Source organism: Thrips palmi, unplaced genomic scaffold (assembly GCF_012932325.1).
Source record: "Thrips palmi isolate BJ-2018 unplaced genomic scaffold, TpBJ-2018v1 HiC_scaffold_12, whole genome shotgun sequence".
NCBI lineage: Eukaryota > Metazoa > Arthropoda > Insecta > Thysanoptera > Thripidae > Thrips > Thrips palmi.
This window is the reverse complement of record NW_023144623.1, coordinates 2,602,992-2,625,669: the sequence shown is the minus strand read 5'-3', so window position 1 is coordinate 2,625,669 and position 22,678 is coordinate 2,602,992. Positions and strand designations below refer to the sequence as shown.

Below are 22,678 nucleotides of genomic sequence, written 5' to 3'. Positions count from 1 at the left end.
TTGTTGCTACCCCTCCTCAGTTCGGCGTTCTGAAGGGTGGAACTAAGGGGTTGTTTTCACTGATTTTGACGGTTTTTTGGCTCTGGAGGCTGAACGGTGCATCGGGTCGATTTGAAACTTTCAGGGGTGGTGCAGACGACTCATTTTGATCGAGGCCGCTTTTGAACGACCTTCTTTCCCCTACCGGGCGACCATGGGGCGCTAGGGGGTGCACACTCCCACCACGGGGAATGAAGATTATCGACACTGGATTTTTTCATCGGAATGGGTTCTTGCGTGCCCTAGGTGTGTCACCGCGAACTTTAGCGCCCAAATTCAACCCCGTTCGGGGCTAAAACACCCCAGATTAAAAAAGGGGTGGAACGTCCAAGGGGTTGATTTGGCCAAGGGTGGTCGGAATCGAAAACAAAAAACTGCCCCGTGTTCAGGAGAGGCCGCTGGATCGTTTGAACCCGGTTTTAGCCATTTTCGAATCCAACCCCCTGCAGGGGGTGGGGGTGAATGTGGAAGGGGGTGCGTTTGTCCGATAGGGTACTTTCCTAGAATCCTGAACCGGAAGCAAGCAGACCAGCAGACGCCAAATTGGCCGGAAACTAACCTCTCTTCGGATCCAAAACTATAGCCGAGCTGTACAAATATTGCTCGCGAAACACATATGCACTGCAAACAAGTATCAAACGACTGTTTATGTTCAAGTGTGGCCGATGCCTTTGACGAACGTCTCTTTCCTATGTCAAGTTTGGATCTACTTCCGCCAACATGGTGTCTGTGTGCTTCCGGTTCAGGGATCTACGAAAGTACCCTATTGCAATTCCGCTTGCACCGTTGGAAAGAGGAGACTCATTTGAGTCGGTACACAAACAATTTCGGCTTTTCGACCATTAAAAGTCAAAACTTTCGACATGTTTGTCTCGGTTTTTTCACACTTACGCACGGTAGGGGTTGCACAGGGGTGGCGCACGGACGGCGCACTTCGCGAGCCCTAAGATGAACAGTGGGAGCACCCGCCTACCAAATTTCAGCATCCTAGCTAGAAAAACATAGAAATGGCGCCGGTCGCAAAAAAGGGGCCGCTAATTTTGAGCGGCAGTGTAGTTTTGAAAAATTGAATGCCCACTTCAAAGAATCTCATGGTATGTTCATTTTAGTTTTCACTGCTCATATACAAAGATTCAACAAAAATGATTATTTCAATTGTTTAATTTTGTGATTATTTTTCTACCAGGTTCTATTAAAACAAATACCTCTGATTGGAAAGAAGATGATCTGCAACAACTGCTCTCGCAAGGTCTTAAAAGTCATTTTGTAATCAATGGAATATTGGTTGATTATTATCTAAGTAGCATAACTTAATCTGATCTTATGTTTTACGCTTTTCAGTGGATCCCAGTACTTGTCTTGAACAACATTTACAATTCAAAGCAGCTGAGCTACTGTTTAAACTTCATGATGAAGAAAACGCCACTCAGACTGTGATGGATTCTGTTGTGAAAGGATCTGATGCACTCTTAGAAGTTTTTCTTGACATAGCTCAGGTTTGTGTGGCTTCAGTGGTGTTTTTTATTTGTAGGCTTATAGTACTCCTACCATCAATTCACTGCTCATCACATTTCACTTTGTGCAGTTGCTGCTTTTTGTAATCCCACTGTGGTACTGTCTTGCAGGCATTATAAGCAAATTTTCACTCCTTACTTTACTTGGTTGTATAATGGGTCTCAAGTGATATCTTTGGACGGAGTGTTTGGCTGTATGATTGCTTTCTGCAACTTATGTGTGATAAAATCTTGCAGTAAACACCATATCCAATGGGCTTGAACTATTTTAAGTATATTCATCACTAGACACATTATAATAAAACAAAACTAAAATTGTGAAACTGACCATTATTCAATGAGGCAGTTTTATTTTTCCTGCATAATATTTTGTGTGCTTATAAAAAGACAGAACATGGTCCCAGCTCATTCAGAATTTTGTTTTGTGCTAGATTGTATTACACTTAAGTTAGAGGCAGAAATAATTTAGCCAAATGCCCGGTCCAAAGACAAGATACAACTATTTAAGGTGTGAGGTAAACATGTGATGAGAGATAATTGATGAGTTCATTGTAGGAGCACAATTAAGGTCATTTTTAAAACATTGTATATTTTCTTATGTATATTTATTTAACTGGGTTTTTTACAGAGCCAGTTTTGCAAATTAGCCAGGAAGAAACCTGATGGCATGATAACATTGGAGGACGACATTTCCAAAAACCTTGATCGCTATCGGCAGGGTTCTTTTTTTGAGGGACTTAAAAGTGATGACAGCCTAGCAGATTACCTTGAGTCAAAGGAATGGCTCGTGAAACCCAAAGCAGTTGTTCACTTGGCCAAAGAAGTAGTAAGAATAACAGGAAAAGTAGCGATATACGTCGGCAACTTTGGCCCGTCCCGTGTTACATTAAGAAACGTACGAATTTTGCCTATGTTTGACCCTAACGGGAATTTAAAACCCGAGTCTGGGGTTTTAAAAAAATGTCGTTTTCGTCATCACAACCTCAAAACATCAGAAACAATGCAAAAACTCGAATAAAAAGAATGTTCCAAAAATACCCCGCTGGGATTTGAACCCGGGTCCGAACTTCTCCGATTCGCTCGAAACTGGTACCATTGGTTTTCTCTCGTCGCCCCGATTCCAAAAATACCCCTACATGCCCTCCTAGCTGCATCCGTTTTCCGAGATCCTCCTCGACCCCATGTAGACCATGGTGCACCTGCAGCAGCGCCCCCGGGGCTCGGATCGGATTTGCTGCCATCGGGCGGTTCTTAGGATCACCCAAGGAGGCTGCATACCAAATTTGGTCAAGATCGGACCACGGGAAGTCCTCGGACGGACGGACGGACGAACGAACGAACGAACGAACGGACGCACAGCAAGGATCATACTATATGCCCGTCCCTCCGGCAATTTTTTTACAAAAAATAAACGGGACGGGCCAAAAAATGGCACTAGAGAGGAAATACCGGTTCATTTTGGGTATATGGTTCCCTTCCTGTCTCTGCTGGAAAAGATTTTGAATATGCCTGAAGTTTTGCATTGTGTGGACAATCCGAAGCCCCAAATTGAAGATAAGTTTGCTTCTCCCTTGGATGGACTTTATTACCGTAATCACCCAGTTGTGCAGAAGTATCCTGGAACCTTAGCTTTTGGGACTTATGTAGATGATGTAAAACTGAATGATACAGCTAGTTCAAATCCAGTAAATGGAAGATTTTTCTACTGGACCCTGCTGAATCTGTATCCAGAGCTGCGATCCAGCACCACGGCAATTAATCTTCTATTTTGTGCTCCGACTGAAGTTGTGAAGAGATATGGTTTTAAGAAATTCCTCGAAGATTACATTGATGCCATTAAACAGCTAAGCAGTGATGAAGGTGTAACTTTCACAATAAATGGTGAGAAAGGAACATTTCATGGTATTCACCTATTCTCATCTGGAGATAACCCTGCCTCAGCAAATTTGGCTGGTTTCAAGGAAAGCCATTTTGCGGAACTACTTTGCCGCCAATGCTAGGTGACCAAACCAGAAATTTACCAATTTTTCGTAGAAAAAGATTTTCCTAGCAGAACAAGAGAATCTCATGAAGAGCATGTTCAAGAACTTGAGAAATATTTAGGAAAACCCTCAGAGTGGCCAAAACAAGTAAAGACTCCTTCTGTGGCCTATGGAGTCAACCATAGAAGTGTCTTTATGGAAATCCCTCACTGCGACGTAACCAAGCGTTTCCCTCAGGACCTCATGCACGATGTAATTCATGGGACTTTAAAGCTGGAAATTGTGTTGCTTCTTGATCATTGCATCAACCAAAAACAAGCAATAGACTTGAAGACAGTGAATGAACGGATTCAAAAATATGCTATGTTCTTTGGAATGAACAGTCCTTCAATCATAGAGGCCAGCCAGATACAACAACGAACTCTACATCACACTGCTGCTGAAACTTAAAATCTTGCTCACATATTGCCCTTTGCATTGTTAAAAGAAGATGACATCTCATTGGGTGTTGAAAGCCTCTGTAACAAGGAGAATCTTCAGTGTTACATGCTTCGCGAGGGGTACGTAACTCTCGAAAATCGTGTACAGCGACTGTAAAAGTCTACAGTCAATTTGACTGTTTTGACTGTAATTGACTGTAGACGACTGCAAAACAGTCTAGTTCTGCTTGGATGGAAGTCGAATTTTTGACTGTAAAATGACTGTGTCGATTATAGGATGACTGTTTTAACAGTACAATGGTTGTTTGGAATGTATTCTTAGAAAAAAAATGAATTTTTGATAGGAATAAAAAAGAAAGAAGAAAGTTGCAGTCCGTGCACTGCAAGACCCTACTTTGAAATATTTCATTGGCCGATGCGGGGCCGGAGTGCACATAAAAGCCTGCTGCTAACGATGTGGGCATACACACACAGTAAAAAGTGGAATTCAACTAATTTTACTATTTGTACAAAATTCATTAGTAGGTGTCCTTCGTGTCTTCCATGGGGATATACGTATTTAGAAGAAATATAATACAAAATCGTAAAATCTTGATCCTTTTTCACAAAAAAAATGTTTTTACAAGTGCTTTCAACATGTATGAGCCTCCTTAACGTGCAAAGTTCGACTGTAATTGACTATTTTGACTGCTTTGACTGTAGTGACTGCCAATTGATTGTGTGACTGTTTTCGAGGCGTACAGTGACTGTTCTGAGTTACGTACCCCTCGATGCTTCCTCTTGATTTACTAAACCTGCAAATGGCCATGGAGTTTTCCTTAGAAGACACTAATCTTCTAGGTAGGATGACCAAGAAGCACCATGATATGTTTCTCAAGTGCTACCCTGATGCAGCTATCCCAAAATTGCATTTTGAAGTTCATTTACGAATTTAAATTCTTTTATTCGAACCTCTTCGGCAGCATTGGTGCATGAGGTAAATAACATTAAAGGGGAATTTTAATGACTTTTGATTGCATTTACTGATATTGGTTGTTTCAGGTACGAAGGCAAGCATGCCTTCTTCGAGAGGCTATGGAAAATGTTGCCTAACTTGCTTAGGTTAGCCGGTGTCCGAAAGTCGGACCCAGGGGCGGGTCCAGACTTAGGTTCACTTAGGTTAGCCATGCTCAGGGTGTCTGAAAGTACCAACATGTCCAGACTTAGGTTACCCACGCTCAAGGTGTCTGAAAGTTCAATCTAGAGGCGGGCCCAGACTAAGGTTCACTTCGGTTACCCACGCTCAAGGTGTCTGAAAGTTCAATCCAGGGGCGGGTCCAAACTTAGGTTCAATTAGGTTACCCAACTCAAGATTATGACCTGCTTAGGTTGGGTTACCACGCTCAAGGTGTCTGAAAGTTCAATCCAGGGAAAAAGTGTCTGAAAGTTCAATCTACACTACTTTCCTCTACTTTCTGTGCAAGAGTCACTCATACTGCTGCTGCACGTTGTAGAGGGCCTGCAACCAGCTGAACCACGGCTTGAGAACGTCGATGCAGGTGGTCCTGTCCAGTGGGCCGAGCACAAAGCACCGTAGACTCAGTGACCGACCACCTGCCACCTGCACTGCGGACAAGCGAAATCAAACCACCATTCTGCGCACTTAAAGATGCACACTTAAGTGCTTCAACACGCTCTGTGAACTCAACAGTGTACCGAGTGCGCCCTACCACTTCCACATATCTTCAGTTGCCGACGCGAGCATGACGCAAGCGGCTTTCCTCTGTAAATTTTTAGCCAAGCCTCTAGTTAGAGTTTTATTTAAAATCCTCGTCCCAAAGGCCATAACTTTTAATAACAGCTTTTAATTTTCAGAGCATACTTGTAGAGCGGTTTAATACACTTTACTTAAAGTGGATATTTGGTTACTTGCAGTGAGTGAAAAAGAAGCACACTTCAATGAGGAGCTTATCGTTCAGCTTGATTTTGAATAAGACTTAGCCTTGGAGCAAATTTTACAGAAGAAAACCGCTTGCGTCATGCTCGCGTCGGCAACTAGTAGCCCAAACACACAGGTGTGCGGCTGGCTGCATCACCTCCTGCATACTATGCAGTTACTCAACAGCTGTGGAAAGAAGTTGCCTAGTAGGCAACAGCCCGCCACTCACCAGTGTATTTGGGATACTTTTTGCCTACTCCTCATTGATAGATAAGGGCAACCTAAACCGAATGATATAGTCAAAATTTACATTCGTCATGTTTAAAATCCGAGAGTGAAGTAACTCGACCCTGCATCAGGGAGTGGCCTCGAATATCGCTCGCTGCCTGTACATGGAGCAGGCGGTCACTTACTTCGGGTCCCACATTGCAAAATCACCATTTTTTTTGGTGCACTGTTTTACTTTTCCCCCTACAAAAATCGCAAAACCTAAGAACTTCTTGAGATGCTTGTAGTGGGCCCGTTAGTGAAACCAACCCTGCATTTTTTCCTGACGGGTTGAGCTTCTGTATTTTGGAAGTACATGTCCTGAGGTAACTTTTAAGAAGTGTTGCCACGTTGGCAACACTGGCAAAGGGCGTGGGCTGGGTGGTTGCCTACCCGGGCAGACTCCGCAATTCTACATAAATCAGCCTATAGAATGAGAACGAGTCGTCGGACGATAATGCGGGAGGTTTTATTCGATTCAGCATACTTGATAACTTATGATTAGACAAGGTAGGTTTACGCCAGACCGCGTCTTGTCGTAACAGACTTCGCGATGTCTCGCGGCCTGTTCCTCCAATCAGGGAATTGGTGACGACAGAGGGTGCCTCATGAAGACAAATAGAAACAATATACAGAAACAGAGTCTAAAGTATTGTGTGTAGTTTTCAGTGTACTGGTCACAAAAACTACATTTATTTCAATGCCAATCCTACATTTTCATCTAGCTACGCAATTTGGGGCCAGACTTTCCAAGTTGAGATTTATGTCTTTCCCTGTAGTTTTCAGTGCGCTGACCTCAATATTGACATGTAAATTGTCCCCTGAGCCAAAATTTAACCGATTTTTGGTAATTTTTTTTTAAATGAATTGTACAGTGATTCTTGCAGTTTTTTGAGTGCTGATAACGAAAATCACTCCCATTTTAACACCAGACCTTATTTTCATCCCAAATTAGGTCATTTTGGACCAAAAATTTCAAATCAAGTTTTACATTGTTTCCTGCAGTTTTTGGTGTGCTGAACTCAAAAATGACTTCCAAAATTTTCCCAGACCCACACTTACTCGAATTTTGACCAATTTTGGACCAAAATTTTTCAATCGAGTTTGACGTTGATCCCAGCAGTTTTTGGTGTGCTGATAACGAAAATCACTTTCATTTCGACTCCAGACTTATATTTTCATTGCAAATTAGGTCATTTTGGACCGAAATTTTCAATGTCGAGTTTTACATTGTTTCCTGCAGTTTTTGGTGTGCTGAACTCAAAAATGACCTTCAGACTTTTCCCAGACTCACATTTAACCGAGTTTTGACCCATGGGTCCAAAATTTTTAAATCGAGTTTGACATTGATCCCAGCAGTTTTTGGTGTTCTGATAACGAAAATCACTTTCATTTGTACCCCTGGTCTAAAGTTCACTGAATATGAGCCCATAAGATGGACATTTCGTCTACTCAAGCAAAGTCCAAAGTGCACAAACTAAGGGAGAGTGGGGTAATTCCGGACGCTTTTTTTCTTTTTGGTCTTTGAGCTTGAATATGCTTCTTGGGTCAAATGTTACTACAGGAGAGTAAAGTATGGACCTTTACCTTCACAATGATATACATGAAAGCCAAATCTCAGCAACGGTTAGGGAGATATAGGCGCCTAACAAAAGCCCTGCACGTGTCCGGAATTACCCCAGCCTGGGGTAATTCCGGACGACCTATGGGGCAATTCCGGACGACCTTAAAATTTGATACCACTCGAGCTTACTTTCGCTTGTTTTGATGTCAGGCATGCTTTTAGAAGGCGTACAAGGACATTTGCTGCGAACTGAAGTGTTTGATTATTACTCAAAGCATATTATAAGGAATAGTTTCTATCAAAACCCCTAAATTGTCAACACTGTCTTGAGTAAAGCTCTTAAACATAGCTGCAATACTATTTTTCGTTCTTTCTTTATCCTTCTTAACGGTGGGGATGCATGTCCACAATTTTGAACCCACTACCTTAACATTATGCGGGAAATTGAAGAAAATAATCCTTATTGTCCGGATTTACCCCACAGGTAGTGAAAACCTTTGATGTTCAACTGTAAGAAAACGGCGAGCCATACGAGCACTCCCGAAACGCCAAAGTAAAGTCCAATGACCATATAATATGATAAAATTTTAGTCATGGGACTGAACTTGATGGTAAGGTACGATAAGTACATGGAAATACGGGGGAAAGATGCAGCTTTTGCCTATTTTTGATGGTACTCAAAATTCGTGAAGCGACACAGCCAAACGGTTTGACCTCCTACCTTGGCGATTTCGAATTATCATTTTTAACTGATTATCTTCCTCTGCTAGGCGGGCTTTTGAGTTATCTTCACTTAAACCCAGTGAAAATCGAAGTGTCCGGAATTACCCCGTGTCCGGAATTACCCCACTCTCCCTTATGTCAATTCGCATCGCTCAGCCACACTACGCGCCCAGACTACGGCGCGTACCCCCAGTACTAAATCAATTCTGCCAAAAACTGCAGTAAAACTGGGTCCTGGCGGGCCCGTTTTACATGGGCTCTTATGGGAGGACAGGTGCAAAGCAACTGTTCTATTCACATTGATCGCTCAGAAAATGTACCATTAAGTCAAAAAACTGATATGTTGTTCACTAATGTCTACAGAACACGTAGTATTACGGCAATCTAGTTTTTACTAAAAGGAAAAGGAGCACTACGTTCTGAAAGTTGGAAAATTGGGCCCCGTGCCGAGCGCTTGGGCGGGAGGAGCAGCAGATGTGACAACGTCGGGTGGCCCGCGCTGGCCCGCACAGGGCCGCGCAGCCCCGGACCCGGCAGGCGCTCCTCGCCTACTCAGCAGAGTTGCCACTCCAACCGGCGTGTGGCGTTGCCGCTGTGCACTACCACAGCCAGGCTACTTTTCTGAATATTTCGGAATAAAAAGAACTCAAGTAGAAACGCTCAGAAGGTGCAATTGCACTATGAGCACTAATCTGCGCAAATCTATCATGGTTAGTAGTGCCAAAGAACACTGTTCCATTCAAGACCTGTGCGGCGCGTTTCAATGACAGCGGTTGGTATGGCTAATGCTTCCTTATGGAGCCCCCCTCGCCCCGCAACACCCCCGCAGACGGTTAAAGAACTTCCTTAAAGGTGACAGGGCTGGATGTGTAATGAGAGAATCGTTGTGCTTAGGTGACAGGGTTGGGGGTGAAATAGGAGAATCGTTGTGCTTCTTTAAGCGCCATCCCTCAAATTACCAAATGTAACTTTGTTTGGAAAAACATAATATGAGCTTCAAAAATCTTCCAATATATTCTGCAAGTAGTACTTTTCATTGAAAATAAGATAAATGTCTCAGAAAATCAGTACGGACCGGCAAAAACCCCACGTCCGTTGAAAAGCCAAGTAAAAAGACTTGTGTCTCAAGTTACCCCAAAAAGCGGCGTAACTTGAGACAACATTTAGAGGCCCATGACTCCCATTCAAGGTGAACCCCAAAAAATTCATTGGTGCCAAACCGATGGTAGTCATGTGAAATTAAACATAGTTAGGACTCGGGTAGGTGAAAGAATTTTTGAAGGCACACGGGTCAAAACAAACGTGAAATATTGTTTTAAGTTACCACGGTTTAAGGGGGGACCCTGGTAAAAAAATGACCAAAATTGTCAAAAAGAGTATTTTCAAAGTTCATAGATAAAAATGTGCATAGAAGGTTTCAGATTTAATAGGTTGAACACCTTTAAACTATGTGGGTAGTTCCTTCATCATTTGGAAAGAAATAACATTGAGATCAGTTGTCGTTGGCTTCTACGCTCAATTTCACAGCTTTGCTCAGTCGACAAAATATTTTGTCGTAGAAAGACTTCCTGCGTTCCTGGTTGACACCTACATGAGTCGTCTTGCATGGACTCTATTCATTGATGACTTATCGACAAATTTTAGTGACGGAATCTTGATATCAGCCCTACTTTCTTTAACACACACCTAAAAGTTTCAAAAAAAAGGCAAAAAATTCACTTGTTTTAAATGTTAAAATTTGAAAATTGATATCTCAGGACAGAAGATGAAATTAAAAATTCCGTCACTAAAATCTCTTCCATACATCTTAAGGATAACCCAAAAAAAATTTCAAGACTTTCCGTTCCAATGAAAGACGCAGAAAGATTTTTCCCCAACGCTCTAAAAAACACTAAAAAGCCACTTTTCTCAGAGACCGTTCAACATTTTGGATTGAATTTTGTTTTATGAACTCACCATAATGAACCTAATAATCAAGCAAAGTTTTAACTTTCTGGGATTATTTTAAAGCCTACTTGAAAGTTTCACCAGGGTCCCCCCTTAAGGGGGAACCCTGGTTAAAAATGGCCAAAATTGCCAAAAATAGTATTTTCAAAGTTCAAGGATAAAAATGTGCATAGAAGGTTTCAAATTCAACAGGTTGAGCACCTTAAAGCTAAGTGGGTAGTTTCTTTACTAGCCAGGGGAAGGCCTTCGGCCTCGATGCTGAGCTGGATTCTGATGGAGATGGAGATGGAAATGCATTTTCATCAGTAGTAAATTTGGATGTGTTTATTTTGAAAATGGGTCTCTTTTCTTTTTGGGGGGTGATAGCCAGGAAGTATGCATTTGCACGAAGGATTGCGATTCGACAATGGTTGGTTTCTCCTTGAATCGAAGGAAGGGTATTTAATAATCTAAAACTAAATTGTCCAACCAATCCTAACCTAACCTAAAAAGCTCGTGACAGATCTTTCCCTACTCTTGACAGATCTTATTCTCAAACTTAATGGTCCAACCAATCCTAACCTAACCTAACGGGTTCGTGACAGATCTTACTCTACTCGTGACAGATCTTTCCCTACTCTCGACAGATCTTATTCTCAAACTAAATGGTTCAACCAATCCTAACCAAACCTGACGGGCTAATGACAGATGTTACTCTAGTCGCGACAGATCATATCCTTCTCGCGATAGATCTTATGCTCAAACTAAATGGCCTATGAAGCTTGGCGTATGGTGCTACGACTATGGACGTTGGACTATTGAGCTGGGACCACTGTAAATACAAAGGCAATACTTTTAGTACCTTTTTTGGCGACACAGTTCAGTATCGCCAATAAACGGCCTTACGGAAAAGTATTGTCTTCAAAACGGCGATACACAAAAGTATCGCCAAAATTTGGCGATACTTGGGAGTATTGCCACGATTTGGCAATAAACGTCGAACAAATCAAGGGTACAAGACCTTGGTTTAATGCCGTGGTTTTGGCAATATCCAAAAGTAATGCCAAATTTTGGCGATACTTTTTTGCATCGCCGTTCTGAAGGCAATACTTTTCCGTAAGGCCGTTTATTGGCGATTCTCAATTGTATCGCCAAAAAATGTACTTCAGTATCGCCTTTGCATTTGCAGTGACTGGGGAATATGGACTATGGAGCTTGGACTATGGAGCATGAACTATGGAGCTTGGACTATGGAGCTTGGACTATGGAGCTTGGACTATTGACCTTGGACTATTGACCTTGGACTATTGACCTTGGACTATTGTCTCGGGGCTATTGACCTCGGACTATGTATGCATATATGGATATAGGATTAAGATCAATAATAAGATACCTCTAGGAAACTAAAGGTATCCGGGGGAGGGGGGGGGCGGACAATTGGGATGTCTAAATTCCCCAACAGGGTGCTTCGCTTCGCTCAGCAATCATTTGTAGAGAAATAACATTGAGATCAGTTGTCGTTGGCGTATACGCTCAACTTCACAGCTTTGCTCAGTTGACAAAAAATGTTGTCGTAGAAAGACCTCCTGCGTCCCTGGTTGACACCTACATGAGTCGTCTTGCATGGACTCTATTCATTGATGACTTGTTGACAAATTTTAGTGACGGAATCTTGATATCAGCCCTACTTTTTATAACAAACCTAAAAGTTTGAAAAAAGGAAAAAAAAAAAACACTTTTTATGTTAAAATTTGAAAGTTCATATCTTAGGACAGAAGTTGAAATTGAAAATTCCGTCACTGGCATCTCTTCTATACATCTTTAGGATAACCCCAAAATAAATTTCAAGACTTTCCGTCCCGAAGAAAGACGCAGGAAGATTTTTTCCGTTCAACATTTAGGATTGAATTTTGTTTTAGGAACTCACCATATTGAACCTTATAATCAAGCAAAGTTTCAACTTTCTGGGATTATTTTAAAGCCTACCTGAAAGTTTTACCAGGGTCCCCCCTTAAGGATGGAGCGTGTACACCGGTGTACACGCTCGCAGGAGTGCGCTTGTGTACACCGTTGAATTTGTGGAGCGAGGGCACGTCGCTCTTTGCCTGGATCATGGCGATCCTCGTGCGCGTCTGCTGCGGCCGCTCCTCCGTCCAGGCGCCGAAGTATGCGCCAGTGGCGACCGAGGCCCTGGCTACGGCCGCACGCTCACCCGACTCGCACAAGGGGACGAACTCCGTGAAGAAAGATGCAAACGAAATCAGGCCGAAGGTGGTCACGGCGCCGCGGTTCAGCAACACCTGAAACATACACTGCAAAAATAAATCACTGAAATTCACGAAGGTACCTGCACTGTGATTCAGGGGTACTCGACTCAACGTTGCCTATCAACATCCCGTCAAACGTCGCATCTATGGTCATCAGGGTTGTTAACGTTACTTTAAAGAGTAAAGACTTTACCAGCGTTACCGTTACCTTTACTGTAACGATAACGGTAACGCGTTACTTTTTGAGAAATGAGTAAAGTAACGACGTTACCGTTACCAAAGAGGAGTAACGCGGTAACGGCGTTACCGTTACCGCGAGGCATCAAAAAGAGCTACAAACCTATATTTTTCTCCCTCTCTCTCCCTGCTGTGGTCAGCTCATTTGCCAAGGCACTGTTAGTGAGAGCAACAAATAAGCGTCCACACTCAGAAAAAAATCTTTCAACACTTGCCCATTTCTGACTGTGGACGCTTAATTGTTGCTTTTAGAAACAGATTGAGTGATGCATCACTTGAAATAGAGGTCCCACCGGCCATGAATTGGCAATATTGGGAGAAGTAGGTGCAGAAGTTTACATTAAAACATGTTAATCATTTAAATTTTACTGTCTTAACTTTGATTTTAAAATAAGTGGCAATATTGGGAGAAGTAGGTGCAGAAGTATACATTAGAACGTGTTAAACATTAAAATTTTACTGTCTTTACTTTAATTTTAAAATAATCCTAATTCACCCCAGCAATTTTAACCGGTAAAATTGTGGCTTTTAAGGAACTTTAGGATTTGAAGTAACGATAACGGCGTTACCGCGTTACCTGTAACGGTAACGCGTTACTTTTTCAGAAGTCGGTAAAGTAACGACGTTACCGTTACTCAAACCCGAAGTAACGGTAACGGTAACGCGTTACCTTTAAAAAGTAACGTTAACAACCCTGATGGTCATGTTCCCAATTGGTTAGGCTATACACTGATGAGACTCATGACTAGGACTAAAACTTTGTGTGAGAATCATTTCATGACCCCTTGACTTATCTCCAAATTAAGTTTTTATTGGCTGAGCGATAGCGAAGCCCTTGCCGTGTTTGGGCGCGCTGAAAAGTGACTGGTCGTGCGTCTGTCTGTCTGTCTGTTTGTACTCACCAACGATTCTCAGCAACTACAGTGGCTATAGTTTCAAGATTTCGTATTTAACGTCGCCTTAGCACCCCCCAACACGAGTTTGTTTCAAATCGTTGTTTAGTATCGTTTGAAATATTCAAAACATATTTTTGAATCAGGTCATTAGCGTGGTTAGGTTGGCAGCGCCGCGCCGCTTACCAATTTCTCATACCTGCGGGTCCGCGGCTCTCAAATACGGGACATAAGCAAATAAGCAAATAAAACGAATTAAAGAGCAGAAGGGTTTCGAAATGAGATCGACCTTAATTTTTCAACATTCTAAAATGTTTAAAACCCTTTTGGAACACCAACACAGCGAAATATGGAGAATGGATTTGAGAATGATTTACGAGTTTCGTTCCCCTCTCCCCCCTCCACTGTCATAGGGGAATCATCTTCAGGCCAGTGCACTTTGACAAAGCATTGTAAAAAGGAATGTTTTCATTTTGACCTTATGTATTGTGTGCATCTTCTTATTTCATTTTCTCTAGTGTCATCCTCTTTTTAAAATTTTCATAGTAAAGGAAATCAGGGAAATGCGTAAATAACTTGTGTTGAAATTAGCGGGCATACTTATTTTGGACTCGAGAAATACATTCTATTGCAATGCTGCAAGCTGACAAGAATGCAAAAGTACTAACATGTGTTTATTAATAGAATCAATATATGGTTGTGTAAGTTTAATTCTAATAGAGTTTAAATTGATATTGGGTTCAAAGAGACGACTCAGGTTTTGAGCGGTGAGTCAATTAGTGCATAGACAACCAACTATATACATGATTAGTGATGGGATTTAATGAGACGATTCCTTTATTTTCACCAAAGTTAATATAACTGATACTACTTAGTATTGATTACATGAGTAAGATAAATTATGTCGGTTCATTAAGCCTTGGGTAGCCTTGGCATAGGGTTCTATGTGACGAAACACTGGATTTGACAATAATTGGTCCCCGCTAACTGGTTCAGATCAGCCTACCCTAAACTGACTCTCTCAATATTAACTGTGATAACATATTCCAATCAATATTGTTTTATTCACTGGTTCACAATGAAAGAATGACAAAATGTTTCATAAATATTACTTATAAAATTGTGAGTTCATAAGTTAAGAAAAAATAGTTATCGAATAGTGACCCAAGCATACGAGTAGCCAATAAAGCGATTGAATGCTGGCAATTGGATTTTACTCGACTGAGGGATTCGCTTTGGTGTGCCATCAGGGAATTGGTGACGACAGAGGGTGCTTCATGAAGACAAATAGAAACAATATACAGAAATTGAGTATAAAGTATTGTGTGTAGTTTTCAGTGTACCAGTCACAAAAACTACATTTATTTCATGCCAATCCTACATTTTCATCTAGAGCTACGCAATTTGGGGCCAAACTTTCCAAGATAAGATTTATGTGTTTCCCTGTATTTTTCAGTGCGCTGACCTCAATATTGACCTCTAAATTGTCCCCTGACCCAAAATTTAACCGATTTTTGGTTAAATTTTTTAAAATTAATTGTACAGTGATTCTTGCAGTGTTTTGAGTGCTGATAACGAAAATCACTCCCATTTTAACACCAGACCTATGTTTTCATCCCATATTAGGTCATTTTGGACCAAAAATTTCAAGTCAAGTTTTATATTGTTTCCTGCAGTTTTTGGTGTGCTGAACTCAAAAATGACTTCCAAAATTTTCCCAGACTCACATTGAACCGAATTTTGACCGATTTTGGACCAAAATTTTTAAATCAAGTTTGACATTGATCCCAGCAGTTTTTTGTGTGCTGATAACGAAAATCACTTTCATTTCGACTCCAGACTTATATTTTCATCCTAAATTAGGTCATTTTGGACCAAAATTTTCATGTCGAGTTTTATGTTGTTTCCTGCAGTTTTTGGTGTGCTGAACTCAAAAATGACCTTCAAACTTTTCCCAGACTCACATTTAACCGAATTTTGACCAATTTTGGACCAAAACTTTTAAATGGAGTTTGACACTGATCCTAGCAGTTTTTGGTGTTCTGATAACGAAAATCACTTCCATTTGAACCCCTGGTCTAAAGTTCACTGAATATGAGCCCTTAACATGGACATTTCGTCTACTCAAGCAAAGTCCAAAGTGCACAAAGTATGTCAATTCGCATCGCTCAGCCACACTACGCGCCCAGACTAAACGGCGCGTACCCCTAGTTTTATTATACTCGCGACGCTCGCTGGGGGCTCCGCCCCCAGACCCCCGCATGCATACCGAAGTATTTTAAGTAAGGGTAATTCTTTCCCAAGTCACCCGAGGTCCCGAAGTCGATGTCTCGGATTTCGACGAAACTTTGTGGGTAGGGTTTAAAAATTACCGGTAATTTTCAATCTGGACGGTAAATTACGGTAACATTGGTCATTTACCGTAATTTACGGTAAATAACGGAAAAATTCGATCTTATGTTTATGTGCACTTTTGCATGTAAACTGTTAATAATTTGTTTTCAAAGGGAATTTTAGACTAGCGGAGTGTTTTAAAAGGCATATGAAAGTGGTTGAGACACTTTTATTGCCAAATATTCATGCCTTTGTGCACTCTGAGTAAATTTCAGCTGTAAAAACATCAGGAAGGTTAGGTTAAGTCGAAAATTACCGTAATTTACCGATTTTCGCAGAGTAAATTACCGTAAATTACCGGTATTTTACCCATTCTTACCGGTAAGTTTACCAGGCTTTAAATCCCTATTTGTGGGTGTGTTCCCTATGTAGCAAAGACCTCCAGAAAAAATTTTGAACTTTTTTGGTCGACCCAAAAAATTTTAATCACGTATTTTGTAAAACACACTGAAACCCTCACCAAAAATTTGTTTGTTGCCTGAGGGCGACCTGCCCAGTGGATTTCCCTTCTTTTCATGGTACTGAAAAAAAAGTTTCCGAGAGCCACTTCAAAAGTCACTTGTTCCAGGAGATATGGACCAAAAAATTCGTTTTTCGCGAATGCCCAAAAAGGGAAACTTCTGGACGTACCCCCGTCGGGACGTTCCCCCCTGTTTTATAGTATTTCTTACAAAATATTTACGGAATAAAAATAATGGGTGGATATTTTTTTATTTGCGCTGGAGTGAACATAAATAATCGCCCTTCGTCCAAGAAATATATTTTTAATTTTTATTTTTGATCAATATATTTTCCTTTTTTCATAATGAGCTGCATGTAAAATTTGTCGTAAGAGGGGCATTCCATCCCACATCGGCCACTTTTGTAGGTCACCATTTCGGATCAGGATGAAAATTTTTTTGTGGGTAGACCTTATCAAAAAAACATTCTGTGCAAAATTTCAGCCAGATCGGTCGAGTAGTTCCTGAGATAAGCGCCCTCAAAGTTTTAGTCAAAACTCCATTTAGGTGGTTTGAGCAAATTCGCACTTTTTCACGTTTTGGCCGATAACTCCGTCACTATTCAAGCTACGATGATTCCCGGCACGGTTTTTGAAAGGGGATACTGTGAGGATTCAGAAAATGCACTTGGATTTGAGATACGACTAGGTAAAGGTGGCGAAAAAAGTGAAAAATCGCAAAAAATTTGTTTTTTTGGACCAATTTTCAGTGAGATTTCCGGCCTATGCCCATATCGTGAAAATCCAAACCGAATAGCGGAAATTGTAGTCCATACCATGCCCAAACACGCTACGATCTCGGAATTGTTGGGTATGGGTCTAGTTTCGGAGCTGCAGCGGCTTGAAAATTCGTAAAAATAGGTCAAATTCTGTTTTTGGCCAAAGTGCACGCGGGCAGTGTTTTTTGAACAGGCTCCACGCGGCATGGGTAGCTTTGTTCAGATACCCCTTTTTGACCTTAGTTGAAGATTTAAGGTTCCCCATTTGAACAATGCAATCGATATTGTTCGAACAAGTGTCCTGGATCCACGAAAAACGAAAGCTGGGAACGCCTGCAGGGGGTAGGCAACCCAACTGGCTCGCGGGTCATTCCATTTAAGATTTACACGGATCTGGGCGACCATTGACGATTTCGACCAAATTTGGCACGAAGGTAGCCCTAGGGGTCAGGAACATGCCCATAAATTTTTAGGTCGATATCTCAAGTGGTTCAGGGTTGTTAACGTTACTTTAAAGAGTAAAGACTTTACCAGCGTTACCGTTACCTTTACTGTAACGATAACGGTAACGCGTTACTTTTTGAGAAATGAGTAAAGTAACGACGTTACCGTTACCAAAGAGGAGTAACGCGGTAACGGCGTTACCGTTACCGCGAGGCATCAAAAAGAGCTACAAACCTATATTTTTCTCCCTCTCTCTCCCTGCTGTGGTCAGCTCATTTGCCAAGGCACTGTTAGTGAGAGCAACAAATAAGCGTCCACACTCAGAAAAAAATCTTTCAACACTTGCCCATTTCTGACTGTGGACGCTTAATTGTTGCTTTTAGAAACAGATTGAGTGATGCATCACTTGAAATAGAGGTCCCACCGGCCATGAATTGGCAATATTGGGAGAAGTAGGTGCAGAAGTTTACATTAAAACATGTTAATCATTTAAATTTTACTGTCTTAACTTTGATTTTAAAATAAGTGGCAATATTGGGAGAAGTAGGTGCAGAAGTATACATTAGAACGTGTTAAACATTAAAATTTTACTGTCTTTACTTTAATTTTAAAATAATCCTAATTCACCCCAGCAATTTTAACCGGTAAAATTGTGGCTTTTAAGGAACTTTAGGATTTGAAGTAACGATAACGGCGTTACCGCGTTACCTGTAACGGTAACGCGTTACTTTTTCAGAAGTCGGTAAAGTAACGACGTTACCGTTACTCAAACCCGAAGTAACGGTAACGGTAACGCGTTACCTTTAAAAAGTAACGTTAACAACCCTGAGTGGTATGGTCAGAATCGGCATTTTAATTTTTTACTCTTAAAAAATTTGTAATTTCTTCAAAATGGCTCTAAAAGGCCATTTTTTGTCGGATTTTTATGCGGTAAAGCTATCCCAGCCGAGAATGCATTTCCGATTCGAGGTCGAATCGTCGTCGTTGCACTCGATAATGGCTCGAAGTCGTTTTTCACCTCGAATCTTCACCAAAATCGAACGATGGATTTTATATCATAAAAACCTTGGACAGACTGAGGGGACTTAATCGGCTTGAAGTCGATCTCGAATCGACACCGATTTAAAGTACATATCGATGTCGAATCGAGGATTTTCTAGCCTTCCAGATGAACGTCGATTCGACCCCGAATCGTAAATGCATTTTCGGCTGGGTATTCCGACGTAAAATGCGACGAGGAATCCGAATCTGCCCTCAGATTTGGTCTAGCGTGATTACCAGTGGAGTAAATTGCGAAAAACATGAAAATGAAGCCTTATTTCACGAGCCTGTCTACCCTAGTAGAAAATCCAAATCTGCACTTCCGAACAGGCTAAATTGTAGTTCATTTCATGGGCTTTCCATATCTGTATTCAAAAATAGTGGGTGTGGCCCTCCCTTAGGAGCTGTAGGCCGCAATAAACAACTCTGCACTCAAATTTCGACTAAATAAAATACACATTTTTGAGCTTTGAAGCTCAGGGGTTTGAGCTACACTCGTGCCGCTTATACCATTCAAAAGGGAATTTTGAGACGAATCCAACGGTACCAATATGAGCCCGATCGGGTAAGTGGATCCCAAACTGCGCCCAAATGCCGCTAAAATTCAAAATTTGCACTAGATGTTTTTCCAATTTAGAAAGTAAGTAAACGGCAGCATTTTAACTTGTCAAATGTGTACTCATTTACTCAAAATTTCATAAGCTTTCGATTGGTATATAGAAAAAGTTGGGTTTCGTCCTCTAAACACAAGATTTCTCAATTTTACTGAAGCTATGCACGCGAATCGGCTCAGACGCCCCGTGCAGGTAGGCAGCCCATCCGGCGCGCAGGCTTTCCGTCTGTTTGGGGTTGTTTGGCTGTACTCGCCCCATCCCTCGCCGGACCCCGCCCCACTCGCCCCTCTCCGGACCCCACCCCGCCCATCCCCCTCACCCCACACCGCCCTACCCCCTCACGCCACACCGCCCTACCCCCTCACCCCACCCCGCCCAACCCCCTCACCCCACCCCACCCTACCCCGCCCCGACTCCACCCCCACCCCGCCACCGCACTCCGCACCTTCAACTCACTTCGGCGTTTAGGCTTCCGCGTCCATCTCCCGGCCGGCAGTCTCTTGGAGTGTCTAGCTTTGTTGTTGCTTGTCGATATTGTTTTCAACAACATATAAAAATTTCAACTAGCGTACCTCGTCAGGAGACCAGCAGCAGGCAGTACCGTCGTGGATCGAGGTATGTGTCTGTTTACACCTCTACTCCTAGGTTATGGTGTCTTTGTTGTTGTTTTGTCTCAGTGATTTTCTTTGCTATTTTGGGCTCTTTCCATCTCATTGAATTTTAATAAGCTCTCTTTGGTCTTAAGGGGGGACCCTGGTGAAAAAATAGCCAAAATTCCAAAAAATAGTATTTTCAAAGTTCATAGATAAAAATGTGTATAGAAGGTTTCAGATTTAACAGGTTGAACACCTTTAAGCTAAGTGGGTAGTTTCTTTATCATTTGGAAGGAAATAACATTGAGATCAGTTGTCGTTGGCTTCTATGCTCAACTACACAGCTTTGCTCAGTCGACAAAAAATTTTGTCGTAGAAAGACTTTCTGCGTTCCTGGTTGACACCTACATGAGTCGTCTTGCATGAACTCTGTTCATTGATGACTTGTCAACAAATTTTAGTGACAGAATCTCCTTTTTCAAGCTTTTAGGTGTGTTTAAAAAACAGTAGGGCTGATATCAAGATTCCGTCACTAAAATTTGTCGACAAGTCATCAATGAATAGAGTTCATGCAAGACGACTCATGTAGGTGTCAACCAGGAACGCAGAAAGTCTTTCTACGACAAAATTTTTTGTCGACTGAGCAAAGCATAGAAGCCAACGACAACTGATCTCAATGTTATTTCCTTCCAAATGATAAAGAAACTACCCATGAAATGAACTACAATTTAGCCTGTTCGGAAGTGCAGATTTGGATTTTCTACTAGGGTAGACAGGCTCGTGAAATAAGGCTTCATTTTCATGTTTTTCGCAATTTACTCCACTGGTAATCACGCTAGACCAAATCTGAGGGCAGATTCGGATTCCTCGTCGCATTTTACGTCGGAATAGCTTTACCGCATGAAAATCCGACAAAAAATGGCCTTTTAGAGCCATTTTGAAGAAATTACAAATTTTTTAAGAGTAAAAAATTAAAATGCCGATTCTGACCATACCACTTGAGATATCGACCTAAAAATTTATGGGCATGTTCCTGACCCCTAGGGCTACCTTCGTGCCAAATTTGGTCGAAATCGTCAATGGTCGCCCAGATCCGTGTAATCTTATATGGAATGACCCTCGCCCGTACGCCGACCGGTCTTGCCTACTGCACAGGCGCTCGGGCCACTTCGGTCGGCCAGCTATGGCAGTGTCTCTCTCTCTCTCTCTCTATCCCCCCCCCCCGGCCATCCCGTCCAGGTAAGGCAGGCCGTCGACGGTGTCCGAGACCAAGTCGCGGTTGGCTCTGCGTACACCAACGCAGCAGAGGGCTCTTCAGACTGGAGGGGGGCAGGCACCTGGTCCAAGCGAACCTCTAGGCCTACATCACCGTCAGTGACGCTACAACGGTAGCACCACACGCAAAAAAATAATTTTCATCAGAGCTAAAAAATTAGCACCAGCACCAATAAGATTAGCTCTATAGGCGCAGCTAATTTTTTAACTGTGTGGCTAAAAAGTGTTAGCTGGGCGATTCTAGCACCGGGTCTAACGTCCTAGCTGGAACTGTAAGGAATCCCTAGCTGTGAACCAATTAAATCTTGCTGATGAACTACTTAAGTTGTCTGCCCCCTAGTTATTCCGAGATGAAAAGATAAAACCATCATTACGAGTAATGTCTACTCCTTGTGGTCTAACGGTCACGGTCACATCTCAAACAGGACGGTGTCGTCAGTGACTCTTGACGCCTGCTGGAGTGAAGTGAAGTCCAGCAGGGGAAGCGACCCTCCTCCTGACAGGCAATTGTAGAAACGATGGCGCCCAGACTAGGTGAAAACGCATGCTACACCGTCACCGCGCGCGAGCGGCGGCGCGACGCGCGCAGCGCACTCTCGCGGCGATCTCCTCCACCGCGACGGCGACTGGACGACGATGACATCAACTGGTCTCGTCAGATCGCATTTAGCTTGTTTACTAGAAATTTTTGAAGGCTTGCAAACAATAGTTAGCAGCTCACGACTAGCAGCATTAACAAACAAAATTGGCTAAATCCGCCACAAATTTGTGTTTTGCGAGAGTGGTTGCTTGGCAGGTAACCAGCTAAACATCTGGCCGCGCGCACCTGAGGTCGCTTGTAGCTGTGCTAGTTTTTTAGCGCCCGTGCTAAAAACGATCTGTTAAAAAAATTAGCACGGGTCTGATTTATATTTTTTTGCGTGCAGAGCTGCCCCACGAACGGCGCAAGACCATTGACACGCACCGCGTCAAATTCACCCATCACAATAAGACCACGGGTCGGAAGTTTTTGTTTGGACTTGTGCCGATTGAACGGATTGCAACAGCCGACAGGTTACGACCACCAGGGGTTTCTGAGAAAATCTTTATGATAGATGGGACAATGTCAACGAAGAACAGCCTTCAGGCAGTTGAAAGGTACTTACTAGGCCTCTGTTCAGACATTTTTCAGACAAACACTGGATTTTCATAGGGTGAAACAACACTAGCGTCTGCAATGAACTATATCCACCCCAAACAACAAAAAACAACCGCTGACACTGCTGCAGGCTGCGCTCTGCGCACAACCCGCACCCCCACCCAGCATCCCTCCAACTCTCCCCCCTTCCC

General features: G+C 42.3%; 1 pseudogene; it reads left to right on the top strand.

Moving 5' to 3' along the window:
- The first annotated feature begins 987 nt into the window (after positions 1-987).
- On the top strand, positions 988-5,218 carry LOC117640438 (annotated as a pseudogene).
- The last annotated feature ends 17,460 nt before the right edge of the window (positions 5,219-22,678 follow it).